Raw genomic sequence first — 25,985 nt, forward strand, 5'->3', positions numbered from 1 at the left:
TCGGCTTCTTTCTTGCAGGGAGCCCTGGGGGCCCGGCTCACGGCGCCTTGGCAGCGGCTCCAGGGGCTGGTTGCAGAGGTGCCTGCAGGCAGCTACATCCCGCCGCCCTTCACCGGAGCAGGGCTAGAAGGGAAACGGCCCCCGGCCCCCGGCAAGAGCACGTCAGGCGCCCAGCAAAGAGCTGCTGTGTGGCCACTCCTGCTGCGGCTGGGGGAGACCAGCCCCCCTCCTTCCCTCTAAGGGGCGCGGCTGCACAGAGTGCTGGGCCCTCCCACCTCATCTGCAGGGCCGGGCAGCCCTCGCCGCTCTCCGCCTCACGGCCTGGTCAGCTGGGCCGCATGGTGGAGCGGGGCTGCTCCGGGGGGGAGCCACGTGGCAAAGCAGGGGTGTTCCGGGTCAGGGTGCTGGAGCGAGCCACGTGTCGGATGGCGGCCCCAGCCAGCTCCAGGTGAGGCGCTCGGACAGCCGTAGCGGGATAGGCTGCACTCAGGGGAGGGGTGGGGAGTGGGGCAGGGGGGCGGGCGCCGGCCCGCTGGGCCAGGGGCTCACAGGGAACTTCCCCTCATGAATATTACTGATGTGAAATGAAAGAAATCCCGCGCTCAGGTTTAGGTCACAGACCTGCTTCGCTGGGGCTTGGTTTTAACGAGACTGGCATTTTTACAAACAGCAAAGTTTTACAGTCAGAACAGGACCAAGCCTGTTTATTACTCAAGACAGCTAAAAGCCGCGTAGAGAGACTGGCCTTTGTACCATCCCTACCGGACACTGCGTCAAGGAGAAGTGGAGAGAGTACGGTTTAGTGGGTAGAACAATAGACTGGAAATCAGAGCGAGCGTGTGTGTAAATCAGTGTCAGTGTGTGTGTGTGACATGTTAGCAACTGGTGGGTGCTACAGTGGAACATCCGCACAAGTGCATGTCACCTCAATATTGCTGCACAAGACAAACTCCTTCCGCTCCTGGATGGAAAATGCTGGAGGGACCCTGATCTGCACCCCCTGCACCTCCCCTGCTTTGCCCCTGCTGCGTCTCTTGCCCTCCCCTCCAGACCTGGTCCCCAACCCATTCTCCTTTGGAATCACCCCACCGGGCTGTTCTGCTCTGCTCTGCCTGGGGCGTGGGATGAAAGACCTGGCAGAGTCCTTGCTTGGAGCCTGCCCTGGGCCTGGGCAGAGGGGGCAGAAGGCAGCAGGGCTGCAGCCCCAGATCAGACAATGCTAGAGGGCCGTTCCCACAGCCGTCCAGAGTAGGACAGCCGTAGTGGGAAGATTACAGTCTGAGATGCAGGCACAGCATGCCCTGCCCACGCGTGTGCTCAACGCATGGGCACAGAGCGGAGAGCGCCCTCAAGAGGCGGCAGGCAGCAGGTGGAGGAAAGGGCAGGTCATAGAATCATAGAACCACAGAGCTGGAAGAGACCGCGGGAGCCCATCAAGACCAGCCCCCTGCTCTAGGCAGGACCAATCCCAACTAGATCAACCCGGCCAGGGCTTTGTCAAGCCGAGACTTAAACCCCTCTAGGGATGGAGACTCCACTACTTCCCCAGGTAACCCATTCCAGTGCTTCACCACCCTCCTAGGGAAATAGTTTTTCCTAATATCGAACCTGGACCTCTCCCACCACAACTTGAGACCATTGCTCCTTGTTCTGCCATCTGTCACTACTGAGAACAGCCTCTCTCCAGCCTCTTTGGAACCTCCCTTCAGGAAGTTGAAGGCTGCTCTCAAATCCCCCCTCACTCTTCTCTTCTGCAGACTAAACAGACCCAAGTCCTTCAGCCTCTCCTCATAGGTCATATGCTCCAGCCCCCTAATCATCTTGGTTGCCCTCCGCTGGACCCTCTCCAATGCGTCCACATCCTTTTTGTAGTGGGGGGCCCAGAACTGGACACAATACTCCAGATGTGGCCTCACCAGAGCCAAATAAAGGGGAATAATGACATCTCTGGATCTGCTGGCAATGCTCCTCTTAATGCAATCTAATATGCCATGAGCCTTCTTGGCTACAAGGGCACACTGTTGACTCCTATCCAGCTTCTCATCCACTGTAACCCCCAGGTCCTTTTCTGCAGAACTACTACTTAACCGGTTGGTCCCCAGCCTGTAACAATGCTTGGGATTCTTCCGTCCCAAGGGCAGGACTCTACACTTGTCCTTGTTGAACCTCATCAGATTTCTTGTGGCTCAATCCTCCAATTTGTCTAAGTCACTCTGGACCCTATCTCTGCCCTTAAGCGTATCTACCTCTCCCCCCAGCTTAGTGCACAGGGGAAGGGTCGGTTTCTTCAGGCTGCATCAGGACTGGTCCGGGCAGCAGCAGGGAATGAGACGGGGCAGGAAGCGATGGAGTCACAGAACGAGACTCTGTCCCAAAGCACACCCCCCTGGGAGGTGGGCGAGGCGCATGTCCCAAGGGAAGCTCTGCCCAGAGAGGGCACCAGCATTCCCGCGGGCACACGGGGACTGCCCAGCGGGCCCAGACCACGGACCGAGGGAGCCATGGGGGTATCTGCCCCAGGCAAAGTCCATGCCTGAGCCCAGTAACTAGCAGCCATCAGAGCTCCCTCGCTCGGGCCCTGGCTCCTCCGAAGGCAGCCCTGGCTGCCAGCCCGTGGCAGTCACCCTCCGAGGAGAGTCGGAGAGCGGAGCCCGACGGGGTTCTGGCAGTTCCAGCAGCTCCTAGCGCTCTGTCCCCAGGCTGGCCTGGGCTAGGCCTTAGCTCAGGTCCATGTGTCAGGAGGAGCATGGGTCTGCCGGGTTCGGATGCCTGCCCCTCATCTCTCCCGCCCTGGGAGACTCTGTTCCTGCTCCTCCTTCCTTGGTCCCTCTGTGGGCCCCTTCCCAGCTGGCCCCACTCCTGGCGCAGCAGGGGGATGGCTTCCCTGGGAATCGCACCCCACCGGATGGTTACTGGCTTCTGTGGCTGGCCGAGGCTGCCACTCCCTGCCTGGCCCTGGGCTGGCAGGCACGAGAAGGGCTCCCTTGGAGACAAGCTGCCTGCTATCTCCCTCTCCCCAGCTCCTTGGGCTGCTGCCCCGCTCGGCTCCTTCCTCCCAAGGGCCGGCCGGTGGGAGCGGCCCCCCAGGCACCGTGGCTGTGCCCTGCCCGGCGCAGCCCAGCTGTGACTCCTGGTAGGGCTGTGACCGTAGAGAGCGGCTCGGACCCGCTCCAGGCTCTCGCCCCCCGCCCCTCCAGCTGCCGCCAGGGATCACTGCGGGAGTCGGGTTTCGGCAGCGTGATGACTCGGCTCATTCCTTCCCAGGGGCGGGAGCGAGAGGCGGGGAGGGGGGCGAGGCGCCTCCCCCCGGGGGCCTCTCCGCCCAGAGACGCCCCCTCCCTGCCTGGCCAGCGCTTCCGCTCGCTGCTCGCTGCGCCCGGCCGGATTAGCTGCCAACCCATCGCTTCCCCGACATCGGAAACCAGCCCGCGCCCCTCGCCCCCCGCCGCCCGGCACCACGCCTGCGGCTCCCCAGGCTGCCGGGCCGGGCCGGGGGCTGGGCTTGGAGCCCTGGGGCCGCCCCATAGCACGGCCCCTTACGAGCGGGGCGGGCCGGATGAACACAACCCGAGGCCCTGAGCTACGTCGAGTCCAAGCGGGCCCAGCGCGTTCCAGAGATGGGAACTGGTCCCGGAGAACGGACGATCCACATCGAATACTAGAGTGTCCTGATGCACCTAGGCCGGCCCATAGGGGCATCTCCCGGCCCATAGGGGCATCTCCCGGCCCATAGGGGCATCTCTCAGCCCATAGGGGCACCTCCCAGCCCATAGGGGCATCTCTCAGCCCATAGGGGCATCTCCCGGCCCATAGGGGCACCTCCCAGCCCATAGGGGCATCTCCCGGCCCATAGGGGCATCTCTCAGCCCATAGGGGCATCTCCTGGTCTATAGGGGCATCTCTCAGCCCATAGGGGCATCTCCCGGCCCATAGGGGCATCTCTCAGCCCATAGGGGCATCTCCTGGTCTATAAGGAATCTACCAGTCCATAAATCTACCGGCCCATAGGGGAATCTCCCGATCCAAAGGGGCATCTCCCGATCCATAGGGGCATCTACAAACGGCGTTACTTAGAGCCCCTCAGAATCGGAGGCCCAGTGCTGTCGCTGACGGATCTTGGTCGGAAATCCGGGCACAGCGTCCCAAGAAAGCAACTGGGGGGACAGGAGGGAGCTCTGGACAGGGAGGGCCCACCACCCTGTACAGTGTCCCAAGAAGGCAGCTGGGGGAGGGGAGCTTTGTTCTCAGGCCTGGCTCTGGTCTTCACTCCCCAGGGTAGCTCTGCTGGCATGGGGGGAAGAGCAACACTGGGAGCCAAGGCAGAATCAGGCCCCTAACTGGGCTCTGTCCCTGCCCAGGAGCTTGCTGGTCTGCAAGCCGCAGAGCCCAGAGCTGCTGGAGCTGGGATCTGCCAAGTGGGAGCGGACGGACCCTTCATCACCTGGAGAGGAGGGCTGGGGAGCTGCCTCTGCACAGCTGGGTCCCTGCCCACCTTCCCTGGCCAGGCCTCACACTCCTCTAGGACTGCCAGCTTGGTAACCCCACAAAGCCCAACACCCTCCCCTGCCCCCTCACTCTGATCACCAGGCTGGGGCGGGGGGCTTGGGGCCGGAGGGGGTGAGGGCTCTGGCTGAGGTGCAGGCAGGGAAAGAGGGGGGCAGGGTGTGGGAGGGGGCAGGGCTGGGGCAACTCTCCCCAATGCCCCAGGTGTGGGACCCAGGGCACTGCCCCGACCACAGGCCCCGCCCCTGCTCCGTCCGCTCTCCCTCCCCCGAGCAACACGAGCCTGGGGATTAGGTGGGGGCCTGGCAGCCTCTCCATTGCGCCCAGCCCGCTGCGCTGGGGCGGGAAGTGGAGCACCCAGGGGTCGGGGGAGACTTTGGAGCAGAGCAGGCTGCAGTGAGTGTGGGAGGGGAGCAACCCCTGCCAGGCCCCTACATAACCCTCTGGGTCCCGTCCATATGGGCAGCCTCCCGAACCGTCCTATGGATGGGACAGCTCTGGGCGGGGGCTCAGGCTGGGACCAGGGGGTTGGCGTGCAGGGGGGTTAGGGCTCCAGCTGAGCGGGTGGGGCTGAGGGATTTGGGGTGCAGGAAGTGGCTCAAGGCTGTGGAAGGGAATTGAGGGGTGGGAGGGGATTCAGGCTCTGGGAGGGGGGTTGGATGTAAGAGGGGGAGCAGAGTGTGGGCTCCAGCCAGATGGCATGTTCCTGCTGCCCCCAGGTGAAACATACCCTGGTGGCTCAGGGGGCTGCCCCTGCCTGCATCCACTGGCCCCGCAGCTCCCATTGGCTGCAGTTCCCAGTCAATGGGAACTGCTGAGTTGGTGCTCGGGGCTTGGGCAGTAGACCCTTGGCTCCCGCTGTGCCTACACACCAGACCTTCTGGGAGCTGGGTGGAGGCAGGGCAGGAAGGGAGCCGGCCTCAGCCCCACTTTGCCACCAGCTGAACTCTCAGCAGCCTGTTCAAATCTCCCGGATGCTTTGATGGCCGATTCCAACAGGCTCCCAGCGCCCTTGCTCGGCCGGGGAGCAGCTCAGCGCCAAGGCCAGCGTCTCTGACGGGGAGGAATTGCAGCCCCTGCCCAACCCCCTCACCTCGTGGCGTAGCCCGTGGCCCGTCTCCCCTGCGCTGTGCTGTCTCCAAACAGGAAACTGACCCAGCTCTCCACAGACCCGCAGGGCTGCCAGGCCAGCAGAAACTGACAAACAGCCTCTGGCCCCTACTACGAGCTCAAAGCAGACGCCTCCAGCTCTCCTGGCACATCCCAGCCTGACGCCATCCCCTATAAATAGGCCCGGCGCAGAGGGTTTGATCTGGGGTAGGTGAGAGCAGGTGCAGCAACAGGTGCAGTGGGAGTCACACATGTGCCCTCGTCAGCTGCTCCCGGTGCCCCAGGAGCCCTGCCCTGCTCCAGCATCGTGCCACCCCAGGCTGGGCCGCGGATCCCTGGCCACGCCATGGGGACCCCTTGGTCTGGCCTGTGCTGGTCTCTGGCTCAGAGCGGGCTGGAGGTTAGCTGTCCACAGTGCAGAGCTCAGGGATGCTTTTAGATTCTGGTCTCCAAGGATGGAAATTTGACGAGGTCCCAGGGAACCCTGCAGCCACGAGATACACCCAGTTTGGATCTAGTTTGGACTCGCAAGCACAGGAGGGCAGGGGCTGGGTTTGAGTTGGCCCCCATCCTTCCCTCCCTCAGCAGCCTGCTCCACTCCACCCGGCCACCCTCTCCCAGCCTGCTGCACCCCGCATCTCTGCAGTGCTGGAAGAGGAGTGGCCTGGGGAGCGTTCCGCTGCCTGCTGCCTGCTGCCTGCTGCCGCTGGGAGGCTGAGCACAGCGGGCCGGGCGAGGGCAGAGGGGCAGGGAATCCGGCTCACACAGTGTGTGGGGACACAGTCCCTGCTGCCACCCCACGCCAGGCCCCCAGGTAATTCCCAGGCTGCCCTGGGACCCGTGCATAGGACCGTTGAGGTGGCTGCTGCAGGCCCCCCAAAGCACAGGGCCTGGGGCGGATGCGCTGAGCCGTCTAATGGACAAGACGGCTCGGCAGATAACCGTGGCTTTGGGCGCTGTATGATTCTAACATGGCCTGAGCCACCTTACCCAGCAGAGAGCTCAGCCGGGCCTGTATTGTTCTACACACCCTGAGGAGGCCAGCCCATGCCCTGACAAGCAGCAAGCCGTCTGCAGGGTGCTGAGCCACACAGCCTCACAGAGCGAGACCGGTCAGTGCCTGAGGACCACTGTGTTCCTGGCCTGCGCTACGCAGTGAGGGACACCAACAGCTGGCCCAAAAGCGCCCGACAGCCAGCCCAAAGATGCCTGATGGCCCAACAGCACAAGATGGCCAGCACAAGAGCACCCAGTGGCCCAATGGTGCCCAATGGCTCAATGATGCCCAATGGCACTTGATGGCCCAACGGTGGCCAATGGCCCAACGGCACCCAATGGCCCAATGTCACCTAACAGCCCAACGATGCCCAGCGGCCCAACAATGACCCAGTGGTGCCCAACGGCCGGCCCAATGATGACCAATGGCCCAACAGAGCCCAATGGCCCAACGGCACCCAACAGCCCAACAGTGCTCAATGATCCAAAAGTGCCCAAGGGCTGGCCCACCAATGCCCAACAGCGCCCAATGGCACCCAACGGCCCAATGATGCCCGATGTACCAATGGCCCAATGACGCCTAACAGCCCAATAATGCCCAACGACCCAAAAGTGCCTAATGGTGCCCTACGACATCCAACATCCCCCAGCACCCAATGGCCGAATGGCGCCCAATGACCCAACAGTGTCCGACGGCCCAAGGACACCCAATGGCCCAACAATGCCCGATGGCCAAATGACACTCAATGGCCCAATGGTGCCCAAAGGCCCAACAATGCCTGATGGCCCAGTGACGTGCGATGGCCACCTGCCAGCCCAAAAGCGCCCAATGGCCCAATGATGCTCAACAGCTGGCCCAACAATGCCCGATGGCCCATCGATGCACAGCATATTAACGATGCCTGATGGCCCAACAGCACCCAATGGCCCAACGATGCCCAATTGTGCCCGATGGCCCAACAACACATGATGCCCAGCCCAACAATTCCCAATGGTTGGCCCAACAGCACCATCCTTAAAGCAGGTCCACTCATCTGGGCAATGCGGCCCAGCCCACGAGGCACGGAAGGAAATGCAGCTGGATGGAATAGATGCCAAATGAATACTGGGGTTTGTTTTCCCAACAGGAAATGGATAATTTTTCAGTATTTGATTTTGTGGAAGCTGCCTCATGTGCCAGAAAATCATTCCCAGCCTCCTCCAGCTGCGATACGTGGATGCTAATGAATCGGGGGAAGGGGGTGACTGCTTTGCTGGTGTTTGAATGACATGGGGGCAGTGAGGGAGATAATTCTGACAAGTTGGAGACCAGTGTTTGGAGACTTGCAGCAGGAGCAGGTAAAGTGGCCTGAAAAGCTAATTGCAAAAAGTCTCAGAGGGGGAGCCGTGTTAGTCTGGATCTGCAAAAGCGACACGGAGTCCTGTGGCACCTTCTAGACTAACAGATGTATTGGAGCATACGCTTTCTGACGAAGTGGGTCTTTGCCCACGAAAGCTTATGCTCCAACACATCTGTTAGTCTGTAAGGGTATGTCTACACTACAGCACTAATTCGAACTAATTTAATTTGAATTAGGTAATTCGAACTAAGCTAATTCGAACTAGTGCATCTAGACCTAAAAATTAGTTCGAATTAGCTTTTTGCTAATTCGAACTAGTATGTCCACATTGAGTGGACCCTGAACCGAGGTTAAGGATGGCTGGAAGCAGTGCCGGCAGGGCATCAGATTAGGACTTAGAGCGTGGAGATGCTGTCTCAGGCTAGCCGAGGGCTGTGCTTAAAGGGACCCGACCCCCACCCCGGACAGACAGTTCTTAGGGGTTCCCTGCGCACTTTTCTAACTCGATGAGGGCACATCTCGGCACATCACAGCACTCGGCCATCAGCCCGGCTGCACTTGCCGCAGGCTGCCATCCAGGGAGGGGGACCAATCGGGGGGCTGCAGGAGAGCTTCCACCCCGAGGAGTCCACAGAACCACCCCAGTCCTCCCGATCGGGGGCTCGTACCCCATTCCTCCCTCACCTCCTTCCACTTACCCCTCCCTAGCCCCCCTTCCTGATGTACAAAATAGAGGACAGGTGTGTTCAAAAATAGAAACTCTCTTTATTGAACAAAACTCGGGGAGACTGGGCAAAGGAGGTGGGAGAGGGGAAGAGAGAGGGTGGGAGAGGGGAGGGCAACTAAAATGATCAGGGGTTTGGAACAGGTCCCATATGAAGAGAGGCTAAAGAGACTGGGACTTCTCACCTTAGAAAAGAGGAGACTGAGGGGGGATATGATAGAGGTCTATAAAAGCGTGAGTGGTGTAGAGAGGGTGCATAAAGAAAATTTCTTCATTAGTTCCCATAATAGAAGGACTAGAGGACACCAAATGAAATGAGTGGGTAGCAGGCTTCAAACTAATAACAGAAAGTTCTTCTTCACAAAGCAAATCGTCAATCTGTGGAACTCCTTGCTGCAGGAGGCTGTGAAGGCTAGAACTAGAACAGAGTTTAAAGAGAAGTGAGATAAAGTGATGGAGGTTGGGTCCATGGAGTGGTATTAGCCAGGGGGTAGAAATGGTGTCACTTGCCTCTGTTTATGGAAGGCTGGAGGTGGATGGCACGAGACAAATGGCATGGTCATTGTCTTTGGTCCATCCCCTCCGGGGTGGCTGGTTTGGCCGCTGTCGACAGACAGGCTACTGGGCTAGATGGACCTTTGGTCTGACCCAGTACGGCCATTGTAAGCTCAGGGCTCAGGGTCGGGGGTCTCAGTGGACCACCTTGATTTTCATGCAAATCTGCTCCTGGGTGGCCAGGCTGGCAGCTCTCCTGCCCTAGATGGCCACTTTCCTGTGCCTAGTGCGGAGGTCGTAGATGAGGTCCATGATGTCTGCACTAGACCAGGCGGGCGCCCGCCTCTTGTGGACCTGGGCAGGCTCCCGGGAGCCGCCAGCCTGGTCCTGGGAAGAGGCGGAGGGCTGGGTGGCAGCGGGTGGCTGGCTCAAGCCGTGCCAGGTGCAGGGTCTGCTGGCTGGGTGCTGGCAGGCTTGCACCTGGCACGGGCATCGTAGCCAGCCCGTGCCCCTTTAAGCGGTCTGGGGCCGGGAGGGGGGCAAAAGAGTTTCCCTGGTGTTGGCCAGAGTGGCCATCAGGGCAAGCTGCAGAGGGCTAGCCTCCCACTAGTTCGAATTAAGTGGCTACACAGCCCTTAATTTGAACTACTTAATTCGAACTAGGCGTTAGTCCTCATGGAATGAGGTTTACCTAGTTCGAATTAAGCGCTCCGCTAGTTCGAATTAAGTTCGAACTAGCAGTTTTCTAGTGTAGCACCTATCAAAGTTAATTCGAACTAATGTCTGTTAGTTCGAATTAACTTTGTAGTATAGACAGACCCTTAGGTGCCACAGGACTCCTCGCCGGTAATTGCAAAAAATAACATCTTGGTACTCCCAGACCTGCCCTGGGGATCCCTGAGTCTCCCCAAGCCAACAAGAAACCTCTCCCCATCAGCGGAGCTGGGTGGAATTTTGTGGCTGAAAAATTCAGATTTGAATCAACCAAACCATTTTGTGAACTTGGGCTGAATTCACCCAATTGTTTGGATAGGAAGAAAAACTTAAAGAAAAAATTCTGGAAAAAAATCGGAGTTTTCATTGCAACTCTTCTGAAATGTTTTGATTTTTCAGTTCAAAACACCTCTTTGGAAATTTACTTCAGACTTAGTTTAAAAATGCATTTAAAAGACTTTGAAACTTAAACATTTAGTTCAACTCCAAACAAATTTTTTTTTCAACTTTTTGGTTTGCTGAAAAATGTTCATTTCAGGTCTCCGCACAAGGAAATTGTGTTCTCATTTTTCAGAAAGGCCACCAAAGAAAACCAATCCAACAAAGTCAGTCCTTGCATAGTTCTACTTACAAAGCCAAACAGGAACCTTTCCTAGTGGCCTGACACCTGCAGGGACAGACAAGGCGGAGGGGAAATGACAAGGTGGAGCAGGTGTAAATCAGCAGAGCTCGGCTGAAGTCCATGTGGCTGGGCCAATTTATGCCAGATGAGAACACAGCTAAGTATCTGAGTTTAGGTGCAGCAGTGACTGCATGGTGAGCTCCTGCCAGAGGAAATGAAAGCACCGTCTGCTCCCCCCATACAGTGGTGCAAAGCCTGCAGTAATCAGAATCTTGCCCTTCGGCTGCTTTTTACCTAAATACTTTTGTACTAACTGCAACAGCAACATGATTTGCTGTGACCTGCGAGGGACCAGGGAAAGCGCTGGCTTTGCTTAGCCTGGACAAGCGAAGACTGAGAGGGGACGTGTCACAGATTTTAAATACCTAAATGGGTGTACAAGGCGGAGGGAGAAAAATCCTTCTCTTTAACCTCTGAACGTAGGACAAGAAGCTTAAATGACACGAGGGAGGTTGAGGTTGGACATCAGGAGAAACTTCCTGCCAGTCAGGCTGGTGAAACACTCGAATGAATCACCCGGGGAGGTTGTGGACTCTCCACCTCTGTAGATATGTAAGAGCAGCTTAGACACACACCTGTCAGGGGTGGTCTCGCCGGTGCTGGGTCCTGCCATGAGGGCCGGGGACTGGACTTGTGGCCTCTCGAAGTCCCTGCCAGTCCTGGGATTCTAAGCAAAGCGAGCCCCTTGCAATAGGGCTGCAGTTAATTGTGGGTGTCGGCCAATGAGAGCCAGGCAGGGAGGTGCAGTTCCCAGCACACATGGCCTAGGCTGTTCCCTACTCCTTGGAGAGCCACAGCCCGGGGCTGGGGTGAGCTCAGGCCAGGCTGGAGGAAACAACAGCCCAATGAAGCTAAATGTGTTGCATTCCCTACACATTGTCTCAGCCTCACTTACTGCAGAGCGGCTGCCGGATACTCCTCGGGGGAATTAGCGCTGCTGGGGATATAATCAGAGGCTAATTTGCAAGGCCAGGTGCCCGAAGGCGGGAGACCTGGCAGCAGCTGGAGAAAGGTCAACAAAAGCCAACTGTACGGGAAACAGAAACCCTGTTCTCAGACGCACATTCTGCAGCCTCCCCGCGCATCCTCTCGACGCACTAGAACAACACACACGCTTGCTGTGCGCTCCTTACGCCCCCACCATGCGCCCCTGCAAGGCACACACTTACTGCATCTCCTCGCACGCCTTCCGGGCTTACTGCACCTCCTCGCACACCTGCCAGGCTGTTCTACCATACACACACTAACTGCATCTCCTTGCACACCTGCTGGGCTTACTGCACCTCCTCGCACACCTGCCAGGCTGTTCTACCATACACACACTTACTGCACCTCCTCACACACCCACCGAGCTGCTCCACAATACACACACTTACTGCAGCCTTGCATACCCGCTTGGCTGCTCCACAATACACACACTTACTGCACCTCCTCACACTCCTGCCAGGCTGCTCCACAATACACACACTTACTGCACCGCCTCGCACGCACACCGGGCTGCTCCACAATACACACACTTACTGCACCTCTTCGCACACACATCGGGCTGCTCCACAATACACACACTTACTGCACCTCTTCGCACACACACCGGGCTGCTCCACAATACACACACTTACTGCACCTCTTCGCACACACATCGGGCTGCTCCACAATACACACACTTACTGCACCTCTTCGCACGCACATCGGGCTGCTCCACAATACACACACTTACTGCACCTCTTCGCACGCACACCGGGCTGCTCCACAATACACACACTTACTGCACCTCTTCGCACACACATCGGGCTGCTCCACAATACACACACTTACTGCACCGCCTCGCACGCACATCGGGCTGCTCCACAATACACACACTTACTGCACCTCTTCGCACGCACACCGGGCTGCTCCACAATACACACACTTACTGCACCTCTTCGCACACACATCGGGCTGCTCCACAATACACACACTTACTGCACCTCTTCGCACACACACCGGGCTGCTCCACAATACACACACTTACTGCACCTCTTCGCACACACACCGGGCTGCTCCACAATACACACACTTACTGCACCTCTTCGCACACACACCGGGCTGCTCCACAATACACACACTTACTGCACCTCTTCGCACGCACACCGGGCTGCTCCACAATACACACACTTACTGCACCGCCTCGCACGCACACCGGGCTGCTCCACAATACACACACTTACTGCACCGCCTCGCACGCACACCGGGCTGCTCCACAATACACACACTTACTGCACCTCCTCGCACGCACACCGGGCTGCTCCACAATACACACACTTACTGCACCTCTTCGCACACACACCGGGCTGCTCCACAATACACACACTTACTGCACCGCCTCGCACGCACGCCAGGCTGCTCCACAATACACACACTTACTGCACCTCCTCGCACGCACACCGGGCTGCTCCACAATACACACACTTACTGCACCTCTTCGCACACACACCGGGCTGCTCCACAATACACACACTTACTGCACCTCTTCGCACACACACCGGGCTGCTCCACAATACACACACTTACTGCACCTCCTCGCACGCACACCGGGCTGCTCCACAATACACACACTTACTGCACCTCTTCGCACGCACACCGGGCTGCTCCACAATACACACACTTACTGCACCGCCTCGCACGCACGCCAGGCTGCTCCACAATACACACACTTACTGCACCTCTTCGCACGCACACCGGGCTGCTCCACAATACACACACTTACTGCACCGCCTCGCACGCACGCCAGGCTGCTCCACAATACACACACTTACTGCACCTCTTTGCACGCACACCGGGCTGCTCCACAATACACACACTTACTGCACCGCCTCGCACGCACGCCAGGCTGCTCCACAATACACACACTTACTGCACCGCCTCGCACGCACGCCAGGCTGCTCCACAATACACACACTTACTGCACCGCCTCGCACGCACGCCAGGCTGCTCCACAATACACACACTTACTGCACCGCCTCGCACGCACACCGGGCTGCTCCACAATACACACACTTACTGCACCGCCTCGCACGCACACCGGGCTGCTCCACAATACACACACTTACTGCACCGCCTCGCACGCACATCGGGCTGCTCCACAATACACACACTTACTGCACCGCCTCGCACGCACATCGGGCTGCTCCACAATACACACACTTACTGCACCTCCTCGCACGCACACCGGGCTGCTCCACAATACACACACTTACTGCACCGCCTCGCACGCACATCGGGCTGCTCCACAATACACACACTTACTGCACCGCCTCGCACGCACATCGGGCTGCTCCACAATACACACACTTACTGCACCTCTTCGCACGCACACCGGGCTGCTCCACAATACACACACTTACTGAAGTGAAGTCAGACTATGTATTTGTCTAGAACAGGGGTGTCACTCCAGAGATGTTGGTGAGTGGCCAAGTGGTGCCCATTTCTGCTATGTTAAAGGAGGGGGTGCAGGATTTGAGAGCTGGCGGGGGCTCTGGGCTGGGGCAGAGGCTGGGGTGCAGGCTCTGGCCGGGAAGTGTTCACTATAGGCCAGTCCTGGCCCCACATTGCTCTCAACAGCAGCTGGCTGCTGCTGGCATGTCTCTGCCTGCTCCTTGTGGGGAATGGTGGGGGGTCTCTGTAGCTCCACTTCCCCACCACCACCAGCGGTAGGCGGAGATGTGCCCAGAGCTGGCTGCTTCCAGGCAAGGAGCATAAACTCTGTCAAATTAAGTGTACAAATATAATAGGAAAAGCCAAAAGGAATTTGAAGAACAGCCCAAAACTCTACGTCTACGTCTACACTGGCACCCTTTTCTGGAAATGCTTACAACGGAACAGTTTTCTGTTATAAGTATTTCCGGAAAAGCGTGTCTACATTGGCCACGGACGCTTTTCCGGAAAAAAGCCCCGATCGTCATTTTTGCGATCGGGGCTTTTGTGCGGAAAAGACTACGGTGCTGTCTACATTGGCCCTTTTCCAGAACAGTTTTTCCGGAAAAGGACTTTTGCCCGAACGGGAGCAGCATAGTTTTTCCGGAAAAACACTGACAATTTTACAGTAGATAGTCATTGCTTTTCCGGAAAAGCAAGGGGCCAGTGTAGACAGCTGGCAAGTTATTCCGGAAAAGCGACTGATTTTCCGGAATAAGTGGCCAGTGTAGACACAGCCAAAAAGTAACAGTAAAATGTTTAAGTCCATCAGAAGCAGGAAGCCGGCTAACCAACCAGGGGGGCCCTTGGGTGATGGAGATGCTAAGGGAGCCCTCAAAGATGATGAAGTCATAGTGGAAAAGCTAAATGAATTCTTTGCTTCAGTCTTTACGCTGAGGATACTGGGGATGTTCCCGAACCTGAACCGTTCTTTTTAGGTGCCAAATCTGAGGAATTAGAGGAGTTTTGGAACAAATTGATACACTGAACAGTAACAAGTCACCGGGGCCAGATGACATTCACCCAAGAGTTCTCAAAGAATTCTAGTGGGAAATGGCAGATCTATTAACTGTGGTTTGTAACCTATCCTTTAAATCAGCTTCTGTACCTAATGACTGGAAGATAGCTAACATGACACCAATATTTAAAAAGGGCTCTAGAGGTGATCCTGGCAATTACAGACCGGTAAGTCTAACGTCTGTACCGGGCAAATTAGTTGAAACAATAGTAAAGAATAAAATTGTCAGACACATGGATGAATAGAATTTGTTGGGGGAAAGTCAACATAGTTTCTGTAAAGGGAAATCCTGCCTTACTAATCTGCTACAGTTCTTTGAGGGGGTCAACAAACGTGGAGAAGGGGGATCCAGTGGATGCAGTGTGCTTAGATTTCCAGAAAGCTCTTGACAAGGTCCCTCACCAAAGGCTCTAAGTAAAGTATGTTGTCATGGGATAAGAGGGAAGGTCCTTTCAGAGACTGAGAACTGGTTAAAAGACAGGAAGCAAAGGGTAGGAATAAATGGTAAATTTTCCTAGTAGAGAGAGGTAACTAGTGGTGTCCCCCAAGGGTCTGTCCTGGGATCCATTCTATTCAACTTATTTATAAATGGTCTAGAGAAAGGGGTAAACAGTGAGGTGGCAAAGTTTGCAGATGATCCCAAAGTGCTCAAGATACTTAAGACAAAAGCAGACTGTGAAGAGCTTCAGAAAGATTTCATCAAACTAAGTGATTGGTCAACAAAATGGCAAATGACATTTAATGTTGATAAATATAAAGTAATGTACACTGGAAAAAATAATCCCAACTATATATACAATATGATGGCAACTCATTTAACAAGAACTATCCAAGAGAGAGATCTTGGAGTCATTGTGGATAGTTTTCTGAAAACATCCATGCAGAGTGCAGTGGTAGTCAAACAAGCAAACAGAATGTTCGGAGTCATTTAAAAAGGGATAGCGAATAAGACAGAAAATATCTTATTGCCGCTATATAAAACCATGGTACACCCACATCTGGAATACTGGGGACAGATGTGGTCACCTCATCTCAGAAAAGATCTGTTGGCATTGGAAAAGGTTCAGAAAAGGGCAACAAAAATAATGAAGGGTTTGGAACGTGTCCCATATGAAGACAGATTAAAGAGACTGAGACTTTTCAGTTTAGAAAAGAGGAGACTAAGGGGGATAGGATAGAGGTCTATAAAATCATGGCTGATGTGGAAAAAGTGAATAAGGAAAAGTTATTTACTTGTTCCCAAAATATAAGAACTAGGCCAATTCTGGCAAGGAACACTCTGGCAGTGGGTGCGCATAAGGTCTCTATCTCCAGCGGCGCCAATACGAGCCCGGGCTCACTCCTTACATCGGGCTCTTTGATCTTCTTCATGGAGACATCGCTTGACTTCAAAGTGTTGGGCACCGTTCTTGGTGATGGTCCTCCAGGTTACCCGACCCTTCCCCTGCCTCTCCCAGGTGTCAACGTCAATGCCACACTTACCAAGGAGTTCTTAAGAACATCCCTGTAGCGCTTCCTCTGCTCGCCATGAGACCTCGTCCCAGTCCTCAGCTGAGCGTAGAAGATCTGTTTAGGCAAGTGTGTGTCAGGCACCCTTACCACACAACCGGACCATCACAGCTGCCTGTGGGTGACTCAATGCTGCGAGAGTCAGCCTCTGCGAGAATACTAATGTTGGTCCATCTGTCCTGCCACATGATGCCCAATATCCTCCTCAGGTACCTTTGGTGGAATTTCTCCAGATCTTTAATATATCATCTATAGGGCACGGTAGACGTCAATCTTGGTCTATGCCTTGATGTCACGGTCATCGAAGACTCGACTCCGTAAATGTCCATAAGCTGGCGGATTTCATCATTGATGTCAGCCTTGCTGGACAGATAGCTTCAGAGATAAGGCAAGCTGTTGACATTCTCCAGCACTTGATCGTCCGCTGTGATGGTTGGTTCAGATAACGGTTTGGTGGGTGTTTTGTTCTTTTGTGCATCGAGAGTCAGTCCCAACCTGTGGTAGGCCATGACGACAATGTCGACGATTGCTTGGAGACCATCTTCTGAAGTGGCACTGTCCTGAGCATAGTCAGTGTACTGGAGTTCTACCATGATGATATTGTGATTAGAGCCAAGACCAAGAAGCGGCCCTGATTGAAGAGGCTACCACCCATCCTGCAGGTTATTTTAGCTCCACCTGGGAGGTCATCTCCAATAATCTGGCGCATGACTGCCAAAAAGATATTAAATAGTGTAGGGCTATCTCACATCCTTGTTTGAATCCAGTCCTTACGTCAATTGGTTCAGTTGCGTCGCCATTGTTGAGTATCACAGCCTGCACGTTGTTGTGTAAGAGATGTGTAATATTGACGGGTTTTGGTAGACAACCAAAGTGGTGAAGGATCTTCCAGGGAGCCTCGTGGTTGATGGAGTCAAATGCCTTAGTCAAATCGAAGAATGGCATATACAGAGGCTGTCATTGCTCCCGACACTTCTTAGGTGGGCAGAAAAGATCATATCAATCATTCCTCACCCTGGTCAGAAGGACTTCTTCAGCCAGTGGAAGAAGATGGTTCAGAAGGACTTGGGAGAGAATTTTACCTGCAGTTGAGAGTGAGGAGATCCTTCGGTGGTTCCACCGTCTGCCCTCTCACCCTTTCAAAGAGGCATCTCTGAACTCGCTGGATATGGTTGCTTCTCACCAGCTCATCAGAATGAGCGAGTAAGGGCATGACAGCAGGGATGGTCCTTCCTGCTTGAATATCTCACGGGTATTCCGTCAGTGCTGTGGTCTCATTGTCTTTCTTCCTTTTTTTCTTTTTGTGTGGCTGATTGGATCTTGCCAATCAGGTTCGTGATCCATATCGACATGGACAGGTCGGCTAGTGACCACATCGAAAATGCTGTCATCGACGGTTGTGTCTCTGTTGAACAGGTGGCTGAAGTGTTCCTTCCACCGGCTGCCATCTTTGGCCTTAAGAAGCTATGTCCGATCTGCTGATTGCTGGGGAGTGACACCCTGTTTTGACGCTCCATAAATCACCCTAACAGCATTGAAGAACTAATGGCTATTGTCGGAGTCAGCATAGGCCTGTATTTCCTTTGCTCTGTCTGTCCACCACTTGTTTCTAAGGACTCTAATTCTTCATTGTTCTTTGGCCTTGGCAAGCTTATAATCACGTTTCTTCTGCAGAGATGAGGACTTGCTATGCCAGGCTTGGAATGTTCTGAGTTTAATATTAGTTGGGTTCTGGATCTCCTTATTATTAGTATCAAATCAATTCTGCTTCCTTCGCTTGGTGAAGCCAAGGCTTTCAGCTCCGGTTTCCAGGACAGCGGTTTTCAGAAAGGACCATGCCATGTCCTCTGGTGGATCTTGGCTACATAGCTTGCTGGTAAGGCTCTGTTGGAAGATAAGCCTTGTGATCTTCTTGCAGTGGTTTTTTGGGGTGAGAACATGCAGTGGTGCTAGTTTGAGTGACATAATGGAACGTATTAGTTGGTGGTTGGTCCAGCAGTCATCAGCATTGATCATAGCTCGAGTAACCTGGACATCAGCATGGTCCCGAGACCGGATGATGACATAATCAAACAGGTGCCAGTGTCCCAATTGTGGCTGTCGCCAGGAGGATTTGAAAAGGATCTTCTGCCAGAACAGGGGTGTTCGTTATAACAAGACCCTGGTCAGCACAGAGTGTAAGAAGAAAGTGACCATTGGAGAGTTCATTTTCCCTGCACCTTTCCTCCCAATGACACCATTCCACAGGTGGTAGTCAGTACCCACTCTGGCCTTGAAATCCCCAAGAAATAGAAGGGGGCATCTCTGAGGATGCTATTGAGGGGTGCGTAGGAGCATTCCTTGGTATCTTCAGCAGCTTGTAGGATGGGAGCGGAAGCGCTGACTACTGTCACGAACTGGTTGTTAGCCAGCCTAAGGTGTAGCGTCATGAGACGTTGGCTGACTCCGGCAGGGTGTTCCCTGAGGCTACACATAAGGCTGTTCTTAATAGCGAAGCCGACACCATGCCTCCTCGGCTCGCCGGGTCTTGCTCAAAGCAGTGATGTCAATGTTGAACCTCCTCAGCTCTCGGGCAATGAGAGCTGTTCGGTGCTCAGGCCGGTCAGGCTTGTCCCTGCCCCCATCAGTGTCCTGACATTCCCGGTTCCAAATCCAAGTGCAAATGTTCTTCTCCTCTCATTGTTGCTGGGATATATAAAAATGAATTGGGGTCTGGGGTAGTGGTACGGGGTCAGCCACAGCAGGTACTGCCCTTTGAACATGGTTTTCCCCTTTGTCCTGGCAGCCCTGGAAGATGGTTGCACTGAACAGTGTCTTGTTTTGTCTTCTCACTTGTTCGGTAAAAATATGTTCAGGGTCGAAGCGCTTCCCCCGCCCCGTGAGCTGCTGCTCAAGACAGTCTGTAAAGCTGATGCAATTTAAAACCAGTAAACAACAAGCAGGGGCGGGTAGAATTGTATTCATGGCTGGCTCGTGAATAGCCGTTGTATGGAAGTTAACATTACGAAAGAAGGTTGTAGGGGAAGTGGTGACAGACGTGTGAATTAACACGCTAACGTAGATATAAGGTGCAATTGGTGCCAAGTTCTTGCCACTCGAGAGGATGTGTTGGGGGTCTGAGGTTAATGTGGGTGGTGAATAAGGCAGTTCCGTTTACCCCGTCCGCTCCTGGGTCGCCTGTTTCTTCTCTAACAATTGTTGTCCCTGCAAATTGAAAGGTGGCCTCCCGGCCGCACTTACCAGGCAGGTTGGGTTGAGACAGGCTATTTTTAGGGCATTTTTTCTAGCCCCTTCCCATCGGGGTGAGCAGAGTGGATCCCACTACGGCTGCTCAGTCACAGCCACAGCTGCCGGAGCCCACTTCTGTCTCAGCCAAGTGCACGACGACCCTCTTGCAGCTGCCGCCTCCGTGCAGTTATCCAAGGGAGAGCCTGTGCACGGGAGTGTTTTACACGGGGACGCCCTTGCACGGCAGCAGCTACACAGTGCTTGACCAAGGCACAGCCTGGAACCAATGGCAAGCAGGTCCAAGGCGAGTGGGGGGCCATGTCATGAGGCACAGGTCCCAGCAGCTCATCCGCCCAAAGCCATTGGCTGTCTGGGTGGCAGCTCATCCGCCATCCCACAAGGGATCTGCCATTGGCCGCTTGACACAAGGATGGGGAAGGACGTTCCCCTCACCAGCCAAAGAATCTCTGGCTGGCTGCCCGCACGGTGTTCAGCTGATCAGCCAAGGTCAGGAACCGGGGTGCACCTGCCACCGTGTCCAAGTGGCTACAAGGGACTGTACGAGCTGAGCGTGGCGTGCGGACCAGGGCAGCCTGACCACCTGAAAAAGACAGGTGTGGTGCTACCGCTCCACCAGCACCCCACACACCAAAGGGGCATGCACAGGTATGCTGACCAGCAGCCTCCGGCCAGGGACAAACACTGAGGCAGCAAAATTCTCATAAGACACAAAATGACTCAAGCTGGTTAAGTCCCAGCAGAGTGCGACGGGCTCTCCAAAGGGGCTCTCAAAGCTGGGTGACGGGGCCACAAAACAGCTGATGACTCTCAATATGGATAAATACAAAGTAACACACGTCGGAAGCCAGAAACCCAATCACACACATAGAGTGATGGGCCTAACCTAGCTGGTAGCGCTCCAGAGAGAGATCTTGGAGGCACTGTGGATAGTTCTCTGTACAGCGGCAGTCTAAAAAGCAAGCAGAATGTAGGGAAGCATTAGGAAAATCGTATCACCTCTATATACATCCACGGTACGCCCACATTGTGAATACTTCATGCCCCACACGTGGTCGCTTCATCTCAAAAGAGAGATCTTGGCATCGAAAAAAGTTCAGAAAAGGACAACAAAAATGATGAGGGGGCATGGAATGGCTGCCGTATGAAGAAAAATGAATAAGAATGAGACTTTTCAGCTTGGAAAAGAGACAACGAAGGGAGGATATGACAGAAGTCTATAAAATCATGGCTGGTGTGGAGAAAGTGAATAAAGAAGAGTTATTTATTCCTTCCCAGAACACAAGAACTAGGGATCACTAAGCGGAATTAATGAGTAGCAGGTTTAAAACAAACAAAAAGTGTTTTTTTTCATGCAGCGCACAGTCAACCTCTGGAACTCCTTGCCAAAGGATGCTGTGAAGGCCAAAACTATACCAGGGTTCAAAAAAGAGCTAGTTAAATTTGTGGAGAATAGGTTCGTCAGTGGCTATTAGCCAGGATGGGCAGAGATAGTGTCCCTAGCCTCTGTTTGTCAGAAGCTGAGAATCGGCAACAGGGGATGCATCATTTCATGATTCCCTATTCTCTTCATTCCCTCTGGGGCACCTGGCATTGGCCACTGTGGGTGGACAGGACACTGGACCAGATGAACCTTTGGTCTGATCAGGTCTGGCTGTTTTTATGTTCTTAGGCATTCATGCAAGCTCTGAAGTGAGTTTGCATCTGAGTGTACGGATGTATTTCACAACCACCACGAATACATTACAAGCTGTTAGCAGACATCAATTTAAAGTCTGATACACCAAAATGGGGAAAAAAACAAAAATCTGTATCAGAATAAGTTTCAGAAACAAGGGAGTATTCAAAAGCTTTAAAAAACCCAGGAGAAAAGGCTGATGTTGATTGTATGCATCCCAAATAGTATGGCTAAATTTTCTACTATATATTTTAAAGAGTTTGTCTGTCCGTTCAAGAACTAACTCTAGCGGTAAGAGGTAGGACCACCTGTGACGGCACGTTGGGGGTTCCCCGTCTCCTGCACCCCGAAATGGCACAAACAGACTGTACCAGCCAGTGGAATTGAGGGTGGTTTATTGCTCCTCCAGCACAGCGCAGCACAGATGTAATCTGGTTACAGGAACTGGGCTAGGATGCCTCAGGCCCCCTTGAGATGGGGGAGACTGGGCCCCTAAACTCCAGCTCCTCTCCCTAGGCTGTCTCATCCATCCTCACAGACAGCCTCCAACCAACTCACTAACTTCCAGCCCTGCCCCCCAGCCAAGGCAGCATTCCACCTTCCTTTGTTCCTCTCCATGGGGGGTGTCTGGCCACTGGTTTGCATAGTGACTCATCCTGTTTTGCTGGGTCGTGGTACCCACGGCAGCCAGTGGGGGTTCCCCCAGAGCCAGCAGCATAGAAACCAGCCAGGTACCCCCACTACGTCACAGTTCTCCCCCCTCCGAGAGCGAACTGAGCAGGGTCACTCCGCTCGTGACCTGGGGAAGTTCGGGTCCTCTGCGTGGGAACCCGCCCTGGGGACATGGGTGCTCCCCTTGACTCGGGCCGGCCGTGGCGAGGCCCCACATGAATTGGCTTCCCTCTGTCCACTCGCCGCCCCGCTCCAGGGTGACTGGCCCAGGCCTGTCCTCGGGGGTCACACCCACCCTTCCGCTGGCCTTGATCTCTGGCCGGGGTCTCTCGGGCCGGGGCCATGAGCCCAGCGAGCCTTCTCTGGACAGCCAGGGCGGCTTCCACCCCCGATGCTCCATCCAGGGAGGACTTCCCCTCCCATAACTCTCTCAGCAAGCCCAGAGGGTCTATCTGGGGTAGAGACCCCCAAGCCGCTTTCCTCCTGTCTTGGGCCTTCCCGCCCCTCTGGCAGGAGTCACAGGACCGGCAGTACCGCTGCACGGCTGTAAAGATTCCCGGCCAATAGAAGTGCTGGAGCAGCTTCAGCTGGGTGCTCCGGATCCCCCGGTGGCCCCCAACGGGGACATCGTGGGCCAAATACAGCAGCTTGAGGCGATACTTTCGGGGGACGACCAGCTGCCGCTGGACCCCCCATGCCCTCGCCTTCCTGGGGGGGAGCCACTCACGGAACAGGAGCCCACGCTCCCGCAGGAATCTCTCCTGGCCACCTCTCCCCCGGGGCTGAGCTGCACGGAGGCCAGCCTGGTCCCTCAGCCTCTGCAAGGAGGGGTCTGCCTGCACCTCAGCCTGGAATTCAGCTGCTGAGGCAGGGATCGGGACCTGTCCCCCACCTCTGCCTAGGTCCGGAGTCCCAGCCTGGCTGGACCCTGTGTCCACTGGGATGGGACCCTGAGGACGCTGCCAGGAGTCCTTCCCTGGACCCACGTTGTCAGCCCCCCGCTGGCTCTGGCTCCGGGTAGTGACTAGAGCCCGCTGGGATTCATGGGGCCACTCCTCTAGGTCATTCCCCATCAGCACCTCGGTGGGCAAGTGCGGGTGCACCCCCACTTCCTTGAGGCCCTCCTTGGCCCCCCATTTCAGATGCACCCTGGCTACAGGCACCTTAAACGGGGACCCGTCTATGCCCTTCAGGGTCAGCTGCGCGTGGGGTAGTATCCGCTCCGGGGCCACTATGTCAGATCGGGCCAGAGTCACCTCCGCCCCCGTGTCCCAGAAGCCCGTCACCTTCCTACCATCCACCTCCAGGGGTATGAGGCACTCGCTCCGCAGGGGCCGTCCTGCCCCCACCCGGTACACGGAGAAATCCGCCTCCTGAGAATCAGACCTCCCAGGGGAGGTGCACTGAGCATCCTTCCCCTCTCTCTGAGCTGAGGTTTGCCTGCCAGCCCCTGCCTCTGGGGCAGCCTGCCCTTCCTCCCGCCCCAGCCAGTTAACCCTGGAAAGTCCCCGGTCCTGGGACCTGGTGCACTGAGCCCTCTTGTGGCCTTTTTGCCCACAGCAATGGCAAGTTAGGCTTTGGGCTGTCTCTGTCCAGGCCCTGGCTGGTTCTCTGGGGCGCAGACGACCTGTTCCTTGGTCTCGCCCCGTAGTTGACTCCCTCCGTCGCTCAGCCGAGATCCGGTCTCTGCGCGGTTCCCTCTCTCTCCGGGACTCCCGTTCACACCCGGACCGGCTCTCCGTGAACTCGTCCGCCAGTCTCCCGGCCTCCTGGGGGTTCTCGGGTCTCCGGTCCTTGAGCCACAGCCTCAGTTTGGGTGGGCATGCTTCATAGAACTGCTCCATCATGACCAGCTTGAGCAGCTCCTCTGCGGTCTGGGCTCTGACTCCAGACACCCACTTGCGGCAGTATTGCGCCAGGCGGGAGGCCAGGTCCACATAGGTCTCCCGTGGCCCTTTCTGTACCCCCCGGAACTTCTTCCTGTACATCTCGGGGGTCAGCCCGAACTTGTGCAGCAGGGCCTCCTTGACTCGGTTGTAATCCCCTGGCTGTAGGTCCTCCAGCTGACTGAGCACTCCGGCCGCCTCCTGGTTCAGTGCGGGGACGAGCTCCTGCAGCCAGTCAGCCGGGGGGACCCGTTGCAGTCCACAGGCCCTCTCAAAGGCACTGAGGAACCCGTCTATGTCACCCATGTCCTTCAATTGGGCCACCACAAGCCTCTCCAAGCGCCTGGCAGTCCTGGGACCCTGGGGCCCATCCACTCTTGGCATAGCCGGTGCCCCGCCGGTTCTCCGCTCTGCCATGGCCAGCTCATGCTGTCGCTGCCTCTCTCGGTCCTGGCGGTCCCTCTCTCGGTCCTGGCGGTCCCTCTCTCGGTCCTCTACTTCTAATTCCTTCATCCGCAGCTGGATCTCCAGCCGCCGCAGCTCCGCTGGGCTGGCCCCTGCCCTAGATGGGCTACGGCTTGCAGGCCTCCCGGGAGACGCTGTCTCATCTCTCCGGTGGGTCCCAGCGCTCCTCCCCCTCTCTGAGCCTGACACACTCTCAGGGGGGGTCTGGCTGCTTCCCCTGGGGACAAGATCCTGGCCCCGTGGCTGGTCATTCTCTTCCAGCTGGGCAATCAGCTGGGCCTTGGTTGCTTTCTGCACTGGCAAGCCCCTCTCTCTGCACAGCCCCACCAGCTCTGCCTTCAAGAGTCGGGCGTAGGCCATCTGCCCGCTGGGCCCCTCGGTGCAGACTCACCAGTCTAGTGCTGCAGCGCCCCACGATTCCCAGGAACCGCTTCGCTCTGTCTCCAGCACGCCTGGCTCCAGGGCTCTTGCTTCTACTGCGCCTTGTCGCTTGCCGCTGGGAGCTTCATCCACGGGGTGCAGTGCATCCCACTTCTGACACCAGTGTGACGGCACGTTGGGGGTTCCCCGTCTCCTGCACCCCGAAATGGCACAAACAGACTGTACCAGCCAGTGGAATTGAGGGTGGTTTATTGCTCCTCCAGCACAGCGCAGCACAGATGTAATCTGGTTACAGGAACTGGGCTAGGATGCCTCAGGCCCCCTTGAGATGGGGGAGACTGGGCCCCTAAACTCCAGCTCCTCTCCCTAGGCTGTCTCATCCATCCTCACAGACAGCCTCCAACCAACTCACTAACTTCCAGCCCTGCCCCCCAGCCAAGGCAGCATTCCACCTTCCTTTGTTCCTCTCCATGGGGGGTGTCTGGCCACTGGTTTGCATAGTGACTCATCCTGTTTTGCTGGGTCGTGGTACCCACGGCAGCCAGTGGGGGTTCCCCCAGAGCCAGCAGCATAGAAACCAGCCAGGTACCCCCACTACGTCACACCACCAAATTCAGAATACCTCGTAATTTAAATTAACATAAGGCATTGGTTGTGCCAGGAAAATGGGATGTGCTGGGAATGGGATTGCTTGTCATAAAACCAAACAGAAATGAGACAGAAACAGCAAAGCAATTACAGGTCTCAAAACTGACATAATTGAGCGAATGTTGAAAAGAGACCGAACCAACTTGTTTCAGAAAAATAGGATGAACCTGGACTAGAATTGCTTCTCAATAAACTTTACAGAAAATAGATAAAATGGAGAAATGTGGAGTAGTGCTCTGTTTTGGCACAGCTAAATCAATGCTTAAGGTTTGAAAACTAGAAGACAATGCTATTGGAAATCAAACTGACTATAGCCTCACCCCCTTTTTTGTTGCTAAAAATAGCAAAAGTTATAGTTTATAGTTTATAGGGATACAGAAAAAATACACGTGATGCAATTCCCATTTTAAAAAATTTACTAAAAATGTAAATAAATTTTAACAATCCCTTTTTTAAAGAAATCCA

General features: G+C 55.4%; 1 protein-coding gene across 2 annotated transcripts in view; it reads right to left on the minus strand.

The window, feature by feature from the left end:
• The window catches only part of SCN4A (sodium voltage-gated channel alpha subunit 4), a 177,319-nt gene that overhangs the window by 121,679 nt on the left and 29,655 nt on the right, over positions 1 to 25,985 (minus strand). Inside the window, exon 1 of one of the 2 annotated variants that reach the window (XM_075911769.2) lies at positions 5,597 to 6,167. The exons of the other annotated variant lie outside the window; for it this stretch is intronic. The gene's annotated coding sequence lies outside the window, so the exon portion shown is untranslated. Of the gene's footprint in view, positions 1 to 5,596; positions 6,168 to 25,985 lie in introns of those variants that run through there. 2 annotated transcript variants of the gene reach the window in all.

This window comes from Pelodiscus sinensis, chromosome 29 (genome assembly GCF_052426305.1).
Source record: "Pelodiscus sinensis isolate ZL-2025 chromosome 29, ASM5242630v1, whole genome shotgun sequence".
NCBI lineage: Eukaryota > Metazoa > Chordata > Testudines > Trionychidae > Pelodiscus > Pelodiscus sinensis.